The sequence below is a fragment of the Epinephelus lanceolatus genome, chromosome 1 (assembly GCF_041903045.1).
Source record: "Epinephelus lanceolatus isolate andai-2023 chromosome 1, ASM4190304v1, whole genome shotgun sequence".
NCBI lineage: Eukaryota > Metazoa > Chordata > Actinopteri > Perciformes > Serranidae > Epinephelus > Epinephelus lanceolatus.
This window is the reverse complement of record NC_135734.1, coordinates 42954125-42966574: the sequence shown is the minus strand read 5'-3', so window position 1 is coordinate 42966574 and position 12450 is coordinate 42954125.

The window sequence follows — 12450 nt, the reverse complement described above, 5'->3', positions numbered from 1 at the left end:
CAAAATATGACTGGGTGGAGATATGTTGACCTCTAAATAATGTGGAAATTTGAAATAAACAGAGGTGAAATAAAAACTCAGATCTTGAACTAACGTAAAAGTAGTGCTATTGCAGGGTGAAGATACATAAGGAAAAGTATACCCTAAAGGTGTACTTTGCAGGTTTTGCCTTGCTGTTTTGCATTTTCAGCGCTGTGTCTCTTGGATGCTGGCTGCCTTCGATGTAGCATCTGGTTACTACCACCTGAGTGCTGTGGTTTACACGGCCATAAACATCCCAAACACAGAGAATAGGAAGAAAATAGGACGATACATGCAGAGGGCAGAGTCTCTGCAACAAAATGTTTCTTTTTCCAACAAAATTAGTGTGTGTATGCAGGTTTTTTGAATATGAGAAATCCCATTAAAAACAGGCAAAAGACTGTTCCCATTGCTAGTAAAACAAATCTGTGTATATGAATCTGTCGTAGACAAGTATATCTATCTGTTTTTTTTCTAGTGTGTCTCATATGGCGTCACAGACAAGCTGGAAAACAGGGTAGTAAACAGTAAACGTTTGGTCATGGATCTTCCACGTCCAGATACAATATGAAAAATACCCTGGGTGCATTGGTTCTTGATGTTCTGGGACGCTGTGTCAAGTTCTACCTGTTACATGCATTGTCCTCTTTCAAAATATACTTCAGTTTTCACAGGAAATTTACCGTTTACATACAGTCTCTTTCAAAATAAATGCACCAAGTCAGTACAACAATGCAAATTGACTTTTATTTCAGACTGAACTAACGCACGTGGTTGATTTTAGGCAGTGCTTAATTTGTAAAATTAGAAGTAGGGGAACACTTTGGGCCTCTGAGAGAGCAGTGTTCCCCCACTCCCAAAAGTGGGGGAACACTTTCTTAAGTGGCACCCGAGCTGCCTCACTGCGCGACTCCGAATGGAAGGGTTGTGACATCTCGTATTGTCACTGTACCAAAATTGGGACCCACGGTACAATACCAGTGAAAGTATCACGGTTCTGAGTAGTATCAGGATACCACAGCAAAAATGAGGCAGATGTGCCATTTGTCATTTATAAAAAGATAAATCACTTTTCTATAATACATCAATGATATTTCAGTGGAATAAATTACTTATTGACTTATTCATACTTCAAAAACAGCATCAATAAGTGATTAACATAGGGGGGATCAAAATAAAATAAATAAATAAAATAAAAATCAACCAGCCACCCTCCTCCCCTGACAGTCCCTTCATAAGTAAAGAACAGTCCCTTCATAAGTTAAGAACAGTCCCTAAAGTGCGGTGAGGTTTGTGGACCGTTACCTGACACAGAGAGAAATGTGAACGGCTCGTTTCTCCTCTGACACGCCACATACCTGTGTGCCGCCATGGCTCAGTTGTCCAGGTACTACTGGGCAGTCATGACACCAAGAAGAGGAAATTACTGGACCTGGAGTCGGACTCGCCGGTAAGCCGTTATGTTGTGGCGCGGAGCACTATGAGCCTCCGCCGTATTTGACCACCGTATCCTGTCTGTGACCCCCGTTCAACCCACAACCGGCAGGATTTGATTTTCCTTTCTGCTGCTGGTTGAAATCTGTACTCACACAGCGAGCTGAACGATTTAACTTGCGCGCACAAAACTATTTTTAGTCGCAAATGCGAGTAAAATGCTCGCACGTAGAGCTCTGTGGAAAACAAATCACTGCCAACAAGTAAAAATAAATAAATAATAACTTTCATTGCTCAAAGATACTCACATGCCTGGAAAACAAACCACTACAGCAGCATATTGAGTGCCAGGTGGCCGGCGCATGCCGTTATTGACCAGCGCGCGCCGGGACGGCGCATGGACACTCACTGTCTTGCAATTGGACTTTGAACTATCATATGTAGGCTACTGTGGAGTTTTAGTACCGCGGTCTACCATTACCAGTATACCCTGCAACACTAGTGACATCAGCCAATACTGTATGTAGTTGTTAGATGCGAAAAGTTCTAGACCCATGCAAATTAGTTCCGGAATGCACCAGGGCCTTTTCTGAAAAGATCCTGGTGCGTTCCAGTATGTTCCGGCTCAAATTAAGCACTGATTTTAGGCAACAAAAACACGTGGTTAGGTTTAGGAAAGAAGAACAGGGTTTGGCTTTGGACTCTTGTGAGATACGAACCCCACTTTCCCAGGTGAAAGCTGGTGTTCATTGGACACATCCACCACTCATCCCACTCATCCCACCCACCTTACTTAGCCTTCGCTGCCTTGACTTGTCCTGCTGCAGAGCACCGTTAAACTACAATGGCGACTGGACGTGTATCATGCTGATGTTAAAGGACAGCTTTTTTCGTCAGTGTCTGACGCTGCAAGTCACTGCCTAAAAGCTGCATTTCAACTACTTCGGAGTGAGAATGTGCTCATTAAACCACTTTATCTTTACATTGCTAAGACTGGTTTGCTGCTATATTAACCCCTTGTAACCTGGAGCCACATTACTTTTCTTGTGCTGCTTTTAGACGCCTTTTGCAAGTATTTAAACCTTTGAACCCTGAGCAAATTGCTGCAATTTCTTTTGGAAACATGAAAAAAGGCAATGAGCAACTTGGTAAGAAATGTCCCAGAAATTGCAAAAAAATAATAGATTGAGAAAATTACTTTTTCAAAAAATGGGGAACAAAAGAAACAGCTAGGAAATATATATATATATATATATATATAGTTATGATAATTATTTCATATTTAAAATGATGGTGCAGAATTATAAGATTTTTTAAAGCACTTTTTCCAGGTCATTTCCGTGTTTGTTTGTTTTTAACTTTCTTTTTCTTTTCTTTTTTTTAAACTAATTTTTCTTGTTTTGAATTCTCTTCTTATTAATTTCATTAATTTCTTGCAAATATTTTGGGTCATATCTAACTTCTCTGTTGCTCATTGCCTACTTCCTATGTTTTTGTTGGATATCAAGCCAATGCTCAGGTTTCAAAGGGTTAATGCTCTGAATACAGAACCTTTAATAAATTATATTTCATTAGTTCATTTATATTCTGTATTAATAATCTCACTAATATAAACTGTAAATGTAAATGTGTTGCTAGAGGCTACAGTTGTAAGCCTGTAGAACTGTAGTGGTATAGATGTGGAAGGTAGCATAAAATGGGAATACTCAACTAATGACCAAGTGCCTCAAAATGTAAGTACAGTACCTGAATAAATGTGCCTAATTACATTTCACCACTGGAAATAAAATCCTGCTTCTCCTTACAGTTGAGGTAAATAAAATATTTTATGTTTCCAAAAGGGATTTAAACTGTTTAAGTGCTTTAAAAGTTTGATTTAGAGTTTAATTTCACCTCATGTCTCTATGTATAAACTAACAACCCCACACCAGGATTTAATGTGGGCTTCATTAGTGGCCATGAGATGCTTCTCCCTGATGCAGACTTCATGATTCAGGGCCATGTGAAGAGTTTTACATAAAATTTAAACTTTAATACATTTGCTGCCTTAAGAGAAATGACAGCATACAGAATAAGTATGTCTGCAAGGGCACTTCTGTCTTTTCTTATGCTGTTTTACTGCCTTTCCTTCACTCCTCCACTCCTCCCCCCTCCTCACCCCCTCAGCTCCCTTGATCTCCCTTTAGTCTCTCCTTCCTTCATCCAGAGAGAATCATTAAAGCTCAGATATGATAGTTGGGATACATCAGAAGGAAGCTGTACCCCCACGTTCTGCTGCTTCACCTCCTCTTTTCAACCCTTCCTTTCCCTTTTCTAATCTCATTAACATTTGACATTTACATTCCCACTTCATCCTCCATTACCGAGCAGCTAGCTCTGTCTTTGCGCCGTCCTGTCTCACTCTCTGCAGAGAGGGTGTGCGGGTCGGCAAGTCCGACAAAAACCCTGGACAAACTTTATAATTTGACATGAAGAGCTGCATTAATTTTCACAGCTTTGATACTGATGTTTTGTTCTTCTTACTGGTCGGGCGGAGAATTAAATACTTCACTTTGGAAAGTTTTGGAAATATTTTGCACTGCGTCGAGCTTATTATGTATGAGAGGGCATTTCAAGTGCACTCCCTGAATATTGTGAGTGATACAATAATAATAATGATTTCCAAAACTTGTCAGACTGCCGACTGCTGTAACGCACAAATGAAACTTTCTAAACTCTCATTCACACATATTCATTACTTTAATATGCTCTTATGTTGAAACGGGCTCCTCCAGCCGCCCAGCTCAGATCTCAAAGATCTCTCTTATATTACCTGAATAATTTATTTTTAAATATATAATGTTTCACCAATCCTTCCTGATCACTCACGCATTTATTTTGCCTGGTTGTCCATATTACTAACTGTCTTGTCATCCAGTTGTGACAGTGTTGCAACAGCTGGTATTGTTTTCACCTCATGAGTCTGTGTGTATCAACATGGCAAAAATGATGTCCTGGTGGTGACACCTACTGCAGCAGGAGCTTTCACAGAAAGAAATTTGAGTATTTTACTAGGTGTCTGTCTCTATGGACAAATTCTTGTCACTTTGATAGCATCGCAGTCGTGCAAGATGCAGTCATGAAACTTTACAGGTGTGCAGCTGAGATTAAAATCAAGGCTACATTTGAAGATTGGTGTGGTTTGAGCAAGGGCACTGGAAGTAGAGGGGTAGCAGGGGGTAGGAAGTAGGGACCATTGCCCTCCTTCTTAACGTCCCTCTCCCACATTTGCTTTAAGCTGCAGATTGCTGTATCATGGCTGGAGTGATCCCTGATCTCTGCTTTTAGTTCTGTTTCATTTTTTTGTTGCAAAAAAAAACAAAAACAAAACAGAAATTGTAAAACCGTAACAGGTACAGTGATGGTAGAAACTGGCAACACATTCTCTCTCCCAACTCGTCAGCTACTGATGCTTGGTCAGTGGCCCTACACGTCAAATTATGGGCTCATTTATACTCAACATTGAATACGGAGATGGATGGAGCCTCCTTTCTGTACCCATTCATTTGTGCACGTCTTCTGAAAGCTTACGGATACAGACGAAACGGAGCAGCACCACCAGAGATCATGAAGACAGTGTAGTGTAGTTTAAACAAGATATGACTGTAGGAGACTTTGCAGAAATGTGATGGTAAAACAGAACAAATTGGTAATATATAATGATATGTAGTAAAATTATTTTAAAAAATTCTCCATCCATGTGTATAAAAAAGCTGCACAGTCCAACAGCGTCTACAGTGATGCCTCTGTTAAAGCAGAAAGGTATATTATTACAACCTCCTATATCGTCTCCTCGAATTCTGCGTGACACTTTCGACTCTGCCCTCTAGTGCCTACTACTGGCTGTATCTGTGCAAACATGAAGGACGCGTGAAGTATGCAGGCAGTGACATTTGCAACATTTGAAACAGGCGTATCTATATTTGTACATAAAGGGAGTATAAATGGGCCTCAATACGTGCTAGGTACACCTCCTGCCGCAGTTTTTGACGCACAGGGACAGCGTGTCAATTTATGCACTGCACAGGCATTGTGTCTTTTCAAAATAAACTTCCCTTTTCGCAGGAAATACAACATCGGTTAAATACTTTTTTAGGGTTTACTTCCTCAGGTTTAGGCAAGTTATAATAATTCATATATTAGCAGTTAAATGTGGATAAATTTGTTAGATGTGGCACACATCACAGTAGATATTTTTAACAAAAAAAAGCAAGGGGGAAAAATAAAAAAATAATAAAATAAATCAGTACCTTTAAATATTTAGGTGCGTCGGCTGTCACAGACAAGAGAGAAAGACACAGAGAGCTCTGTCGGCCTCTCCTCTCTCTGCACTTCCTTTTGTCATTCACATCGTCTCCCGGTTTCAATCTCAGGCGTTGCAGAACTCTTCCTCCTCTTCCTCATTCTCATTCTGCTTCCTGCTCCGTCCCGTCAGCTCTCTCTCTCTCTCGGTCTTTGTTTCTCTCTATCTCTCGCCCAGGCCTGCTCTCTGCCGCCCTCCTCTCCCTCCTCTCTCTCTGACAGGTAATCAATGAGCAGGCAGCCGAGGGGGGAAGAGGCTTCGGCTTCGGCTGCATGGATTTCCAATGGGACTGTCGACCCAGTAGTGAGGGGGGTACCACTGGAGCGTGCCACAGAATACTAAATGTACCACTTTATATGTGTGCAGATCACACACACACACACACACACACACACACACACACACACACACACACACATCCACAGAGCCACTGACAACACGTACAGTGTGACCCAGTGTGACATTTGCTGTGTAATATGTGTACGGTGCACTCTTTGTGCTTTGTACTGTGAACTCTTGCACATTCCTGCACAAAATATATCTAGCTATATTTTACATATTTAATAGTATTTTTTTCAGATTTTTATTGTAAATTTTACTATTATATGAATGACTGATTGAATATTTATATTTTTTGACTGTTGCAGTTTTTGCTTTTTGCCTGATTCGGATCAGAAATGTGTGTAACAATGTTCAGTGTGTTCTACCTGCACTTCAGTAACAGTCATCTTTCTGCAGTAATCTACGGTGGCCCTGAGAGTTCAGTGCACTGCAGATTAAGAAAAAATCATTTTGACAACACATACATTTAGAACACAAACTGTTTCCAGGGGACACAAAAGAGTGACGCACACAGCTGGAGCATTTCTGTATGCAGCTCCTTTTATGCATAATCTTCTGCAGAAGGACTTAAAGTTGCACTCATTGGTTCAAAGCACTGTTGCAGGATTATTGTAGGCAATCTTCTACATGCCAGTGTCACGGTGTACCTTAGCTGGTCTACTTAATCATGTGTAGTTGCCCTTTTTGTGTTTTTATGGTTCAGTTCTAGTATATATTAACATACTTTTGGGCTTTTCTTTGTAGTAGTCTTATTTTGGGTTTTATGTTGCGTGTTTTAGAGCTGTGTATTTTTATTCTGTATTGCTGTTCTATGTTTTTTTTTATATATAATATATTTTTTTAATCTCAAGAGGTTTTTCTGGTTAAATAAAGGTTATATATAGAAAAATAGTAAAAAGCAGTTCATAGATTTTAATAACAACTACATCGTGGACGCCAAGATGGCTCCTCTTCATTCCAATGGAGTTGCTCGTCTGGCACCTATGCCAAAAAAGTATTCTAGCTTCCGGGTTTACTTCGGGGTATGCTGCCCACTCAATATGCACAGCAGTGTTTCTTCCACTGGTTCCGCCCATGACTTCCTGTTCAGCTCACAGACTTTACATTGTGATGACGTCATTGATTTTTAAATCGCTTTTCTCTGCTTGAGGAAATCATTGATGACCTTGTTTGTAGTTCGAGGTGTCCTGTTAGCAGTTTTACAGATATCTCTTTTATAATGGTGGCCGATGGGAAAAATGATTTTTTGACTGCCAGTAATTTCATTTAACTCATTTGCTTCCTTTAAGTGCATGTTTACTTCATTTAATAAATTGTTGTTGTTTTTTAGCAATGATTGAGCCAGACTGTTTCACCTGCTGCACACTGAAGCAGACAGAGCTGCAGCAGCTGCAGTCATTTTAGACTAATCAGTGAGCAGAGTGAAGATTGTGTTGCTGCTCCTGCAGGTTGTCATCTGTTCTTCATTGTTTTACTCTGTGTGAATGTTCAATGTGCTTTTTGTGCAGCTAAAAGTGAGTACCTGACATTTAGCAACAGTATTACCAGCTTGACTGATTAGCATCAATGCTAGGCTACCCCTTCACTGTAATGATCCTTAATGTGATCACTACAGGTGGGCTGCAATGTTTGGGTTCATTCATAGGCTGCTTTGGCTTCTGTCTGCTGTATGGTTAATCATTCAAACTTCCATTCATTCTACAAATAATGTCACAAGGAATTATGCACATTTTCCTCATGTTGAAGTGGACTGTGGACTAAAGGAATGTGAATAACTTCCAGGGAAGATGAGGAATGGACACATAATTTGAGGTGGCCAACAACGGGTCCATGTCATTGGTTCGACAGCCCATTGGTTCGACATCCCATTAGTCCGACTGTCCGCGGTGCTGAACGGCTCGCAGCGGGCTTGAGGCGGAGCAGGCTCACGGCTTATGTGTTTGTCACTTTCTTTTTCATTTTAACCCACACCATGATCTTTTCCTGACCCTAACCAAGTGCTTTTTGTGCCTAAACCTAACCAGACCTTAACCACAGGGCATCATGATGATTTCGGAACGGACTTCGGAACAATGAGTTTAATATGGTTGGAACAATGGGCTGTCGAACCAATGGGCAGTTCCCCCAACAACCAGGTTTTACATCTGAAGAACAAACTGCTTGGCAACCAGACCAGGCAACTGATTGACATAGTTGTCTAAATGTGTAGCCATGTTGGGCTAGTAAAAGGGACTGGGCATTTAATTTAAGTTTTATGGTAACTGGCTTTAAAGTTCTGTGCACTATCTGGGGGCCTGCTTTTCACACTGCTTAGCCACAGGCTAGCTGTTAGCCGTGGGCTAAGAGAGCTGTTAGCCTGGGTCTAACAAAGCATTCACATTGGCACAATCCTGACACATTTCAAGTGGGCTAACCCCGACTTCAGAGCTTGTTGGCCCCGCTGCAGAGCAGGGTTAGGCACGAATTTGTGGTGTTATCCCCTGAAAATGGACTTCACCTAGGACTAAAAGTCATCAGTGTGAAATGGGGCTAAGTAAAACAAACAATTTTAGAATGTTAACATGAGTTACATGGTTCAACTGACATTTAAGCAAGGTCTAGTAGAAATGCAGTATGAACTGTATCGCGTGTGGCTTAGGTTAATTCTTGGTTAACAGTGAGTGAATATGCGAAAAGGGGCCAAGTTAGCCCAGGGTCAACTTTTAGCCCAGGACTAATTGCAGTATGAAAAGCCTGTTGAAATCTTACACATGTGGCTTCATTACCTCCGCCAAGGAGGTTATGTTTTCGCCGGTGTCTGTCTGTTTGTTTGTTTGTCTGCAAAATAACTCAAAAAGTTCTGAATGGATTTTGATGAAATTTTCAGGAGATGGTTGATAATGGCACAAGGAACAGATGATAAAATTTTGGTGGCGATCGATTGAAGCGAAGTGGATAAAATAATAAAATGGCGGGAAATCCGAGCTGCTTGGCGGAGGTCTGCGCTCTCCAAGTGCTTTTCTAGTTTAATACATGTTATTTGGATATTGTAATTTAGTGGTCTGAACTGTTCGAACTCCATATACAGCTACATGATGACAATAACAAAGAGTAAAATCCATCTCTTGCTCAGAGGGCTTTTAATGTGAAACATGTGCCTCAGGGTTGAGTTAAAGCTGCAGTAGGTAGAAAGCCTGAAAACGGTTGATTTTTGAGTCTCATCTGAATTAGGTTTCGTTCGTCTCCGCCCTGAGCCCCTCCTACCAGACGAGCACGCGAGTATTTTATCTTACTTGGTTCTATTTCTCCCTCTCTGCGAGCCTCGGCTCTACCTCACCGCGCAGCAGCCCTCCCCATCCCTCCCTCGTGGCCCCGCACATACTCCTGAGCCTCGGCTCTCCCTCTCCGTGGAGAGCCCTCGGCTCCCCTCCCACAGCCAACCCCCACGCCCTCCGGCCGGGCCCGGCCCCACCTCACCCTTCCCCTCCCTCCGGGGAACCGAGTTCTGTCTTCCTTTTTTTGGGTTGTTTAGCCGTGTTGCTAAATGCTGGAATAGCTATTTTACCTGGTGCACTGTTCGCCATTGCCGCTTGCTCTCCCCTTCTGCCAGCGGCACAGGAACTCGCATATTCAGTAGAACAGCCAATAGGAACGCAGTGGTCTGAGCTGACCTTTGATTGGTTGATGCACATTGGCACGATACTGATTCTTTAGAGGCTGAACACAGAGCCATGGTGAGGCGCAGAAACCTATTGTTTGTCTCAGACCACGTGATTTACATTATGCTTAGAAGATATTATAACATTTTTACTCAGTTATACCAAAACAATGTTGCCTACTGGAGCTTTAAGATTGAAAAAACTGTCTGATTTTTAAATTATTAACCTCCGCCATGGAGGTTATGTTTTCGCCGGCGTTTGTCTGTTTGTGGCGGGAAATCCAAGCTGCTTGGTGGAGGTCCGCGCTCTCCGAGTGCTCTAGTTTGTGTAAGTATCAACAGATTAAGCATTATTAGAGTTGTTGTTATTGTGCAGACTGTTAAAGACTGATGTCTTTAAGGAGTCTACAGGCAAAAATGATCTTCCATCATTTAGTGATCTCATGTGATAATAACTAAGTCAGTATGCTTCATGTAGACGATACAGAGCTGCAGGAACACACAGTTCTGTGTTTGGAGACGGCCTGATTATGATTTGTTGTGGCACAGAGATTTAACAGCCGTGTTACCAGACAGATGTGGCAGGATGTGGATCAGCTGCCCCCCGTGAGACCTGAGCAGGAGGAGGTGGACGTGAGGTCATCCTTCAGTGCATGTAAGTCATCCACATGACGAGTCGCTGTTTTAAGTTGCTGAATGTAAGAAGATGCTGAGTCAGCTCCTGTTGGTGTTTCAGTGCTGTGTTGCTCAGGCCTGCAGAGCCTGATAGAGGTTGAAAGGCTGTCTGATGTGCAACATGTCAACACCTTCGTCATATTTCTGTAAGTGTGATGAAGCGGCTCGCAGCTCCGTCACATAGCTGACGGTGTTCTTTCAAACATCTAGGAGTACAAAGTCAAAGACAAGCAGGGTTTGTTGTTGTAGAGGCAGAAGGCGGTCAAGAAAATTATTAATGCACATTAAAAGATTCTTCTTTTAGCGTGACTCTGTAACTCTAGGGTGAAAAAGAAAAAAACTGATGTGCTGCTGCGCCAAATGTCTCGCGGCACCTGGAGAAAGTGTTGAGATGCTGATTAACACAATGTTTGCTTATGGGGTTGCAGCTACCTCTGAGGACATTGAGGTCATGTCCTTGGTAGTTTGGATGATGTGGAGGTTTCAACCTGTTATGAAATGTAACTTTTAATTGGGGTGGAAATATGGTGTTAAAAATGTCTGCCAGGATATTAATAAGTGGCTACCATAGACTGTGTAAATAATGGACGTAGTCTCTGTGATGTCACCTACAGGTTTCTGAAGAACCTTTCTGAGGCTCAGTGGAAGGCTGCCTGACATCACTATCCCAAGTTACCTGTAGCTTTAACATTAAACCTGTTAAATCCTGGTTTGGGGTTGTCTATGGCAGGCCAGTACCGGGCATCAGGGATGAAACTAAGGCGTCATCAAAGTAGCCTCGTAAGATCATCCTGATCATGTGAGCTCAACATTCTGTTTCCCTCTCCCAAGTAGAGTAAGCACAGCAATAAGTGAAGTTATTGCAGACATAGAGGCAGCACAGTGGCCTCACAGGTTCGACCCTGGGGTGGGGGGTTCAAACCCGAGGGTGGAGGAGCCCTCTGTGCGGAGTTTGCATGTTCTCTGTGTCAGCGTGGGTTTCCTCCAGGTACTCCAGCTTCCTCCCACAGTCCAAAGACATGCAGGTTAGAATGAATGAAAATGAATTGCAGAAACAGAGTCAATAACAACCATTAAATGAGAACAAGAGTATGCACTTGCAGAGTCTTTCGGAAGAAAATATGTTTTCTAAATTCTTTTGACTGGATTTGGCAAAAGTTTGATTTATTAGCTGGTTCCGTTGGTAATGAGGTGTTTTATTATTTACTGCTGATTGGCTGAAGGAGTTAATCTGTCAAGGTGAGCACTCCCGCCCACTGAAAGCATTTGGGGCAGCAATAAAATTTCTCAGAAAAATTCACCCCCATACAGTTGTCATGAACAGGAAATTAGCTATAGAGACCAAATCTGTTGCTGGAAACTGCGAGGTGAAGTTATTATTTTTATTTTTTTTACTGTAATCTCATTCAGATAATCACTTGCATCCCACTCATATGAGTTAATTTCATATTATAAATCTATAATATTCGGATCTTGGTAACATCTTTGTTTTTCTTTGTGTCCATCTCCTACAAGGAAATCTTTTTTTGCTTGTGCTCCTTTTAGAGTTTCAGGGTATTTTTTTTTAGTTTGCTTATTGATCAACAACAAAGTCCATGGAAATTATTCAGCACCTGCTTTAATTGCGATTGCTGCACAGCAATTTCCCCTGGGATAAATAGTGAAAGAGAAATGATGCAGTTGGTGCTGCTGGGTGGAAACACAGGGAGAGTTGTTTTTTCTGTCTTTAAGGCCTAAAGATGAGATAAAACTTTAATTATTCAGAGGTAATCGCTGTACAGCAGTTGCAGTATGAAGTGTGGAGAGTGCAGATGTAAAAGGTCTAAGAATAATAATAATAATAAATCCAAAATAAATACAACATAAAGAGTTTCCTTTTCTGAACACCAGACAGCCAGTGTCATACAGTACATACCACTTCTAAAGAGGTTGCTTGTTTGCATTCATATGTCGGTCCCTAGTGCCTCCTTCCTAATGACATCACGCAGGGTGTGAAAAA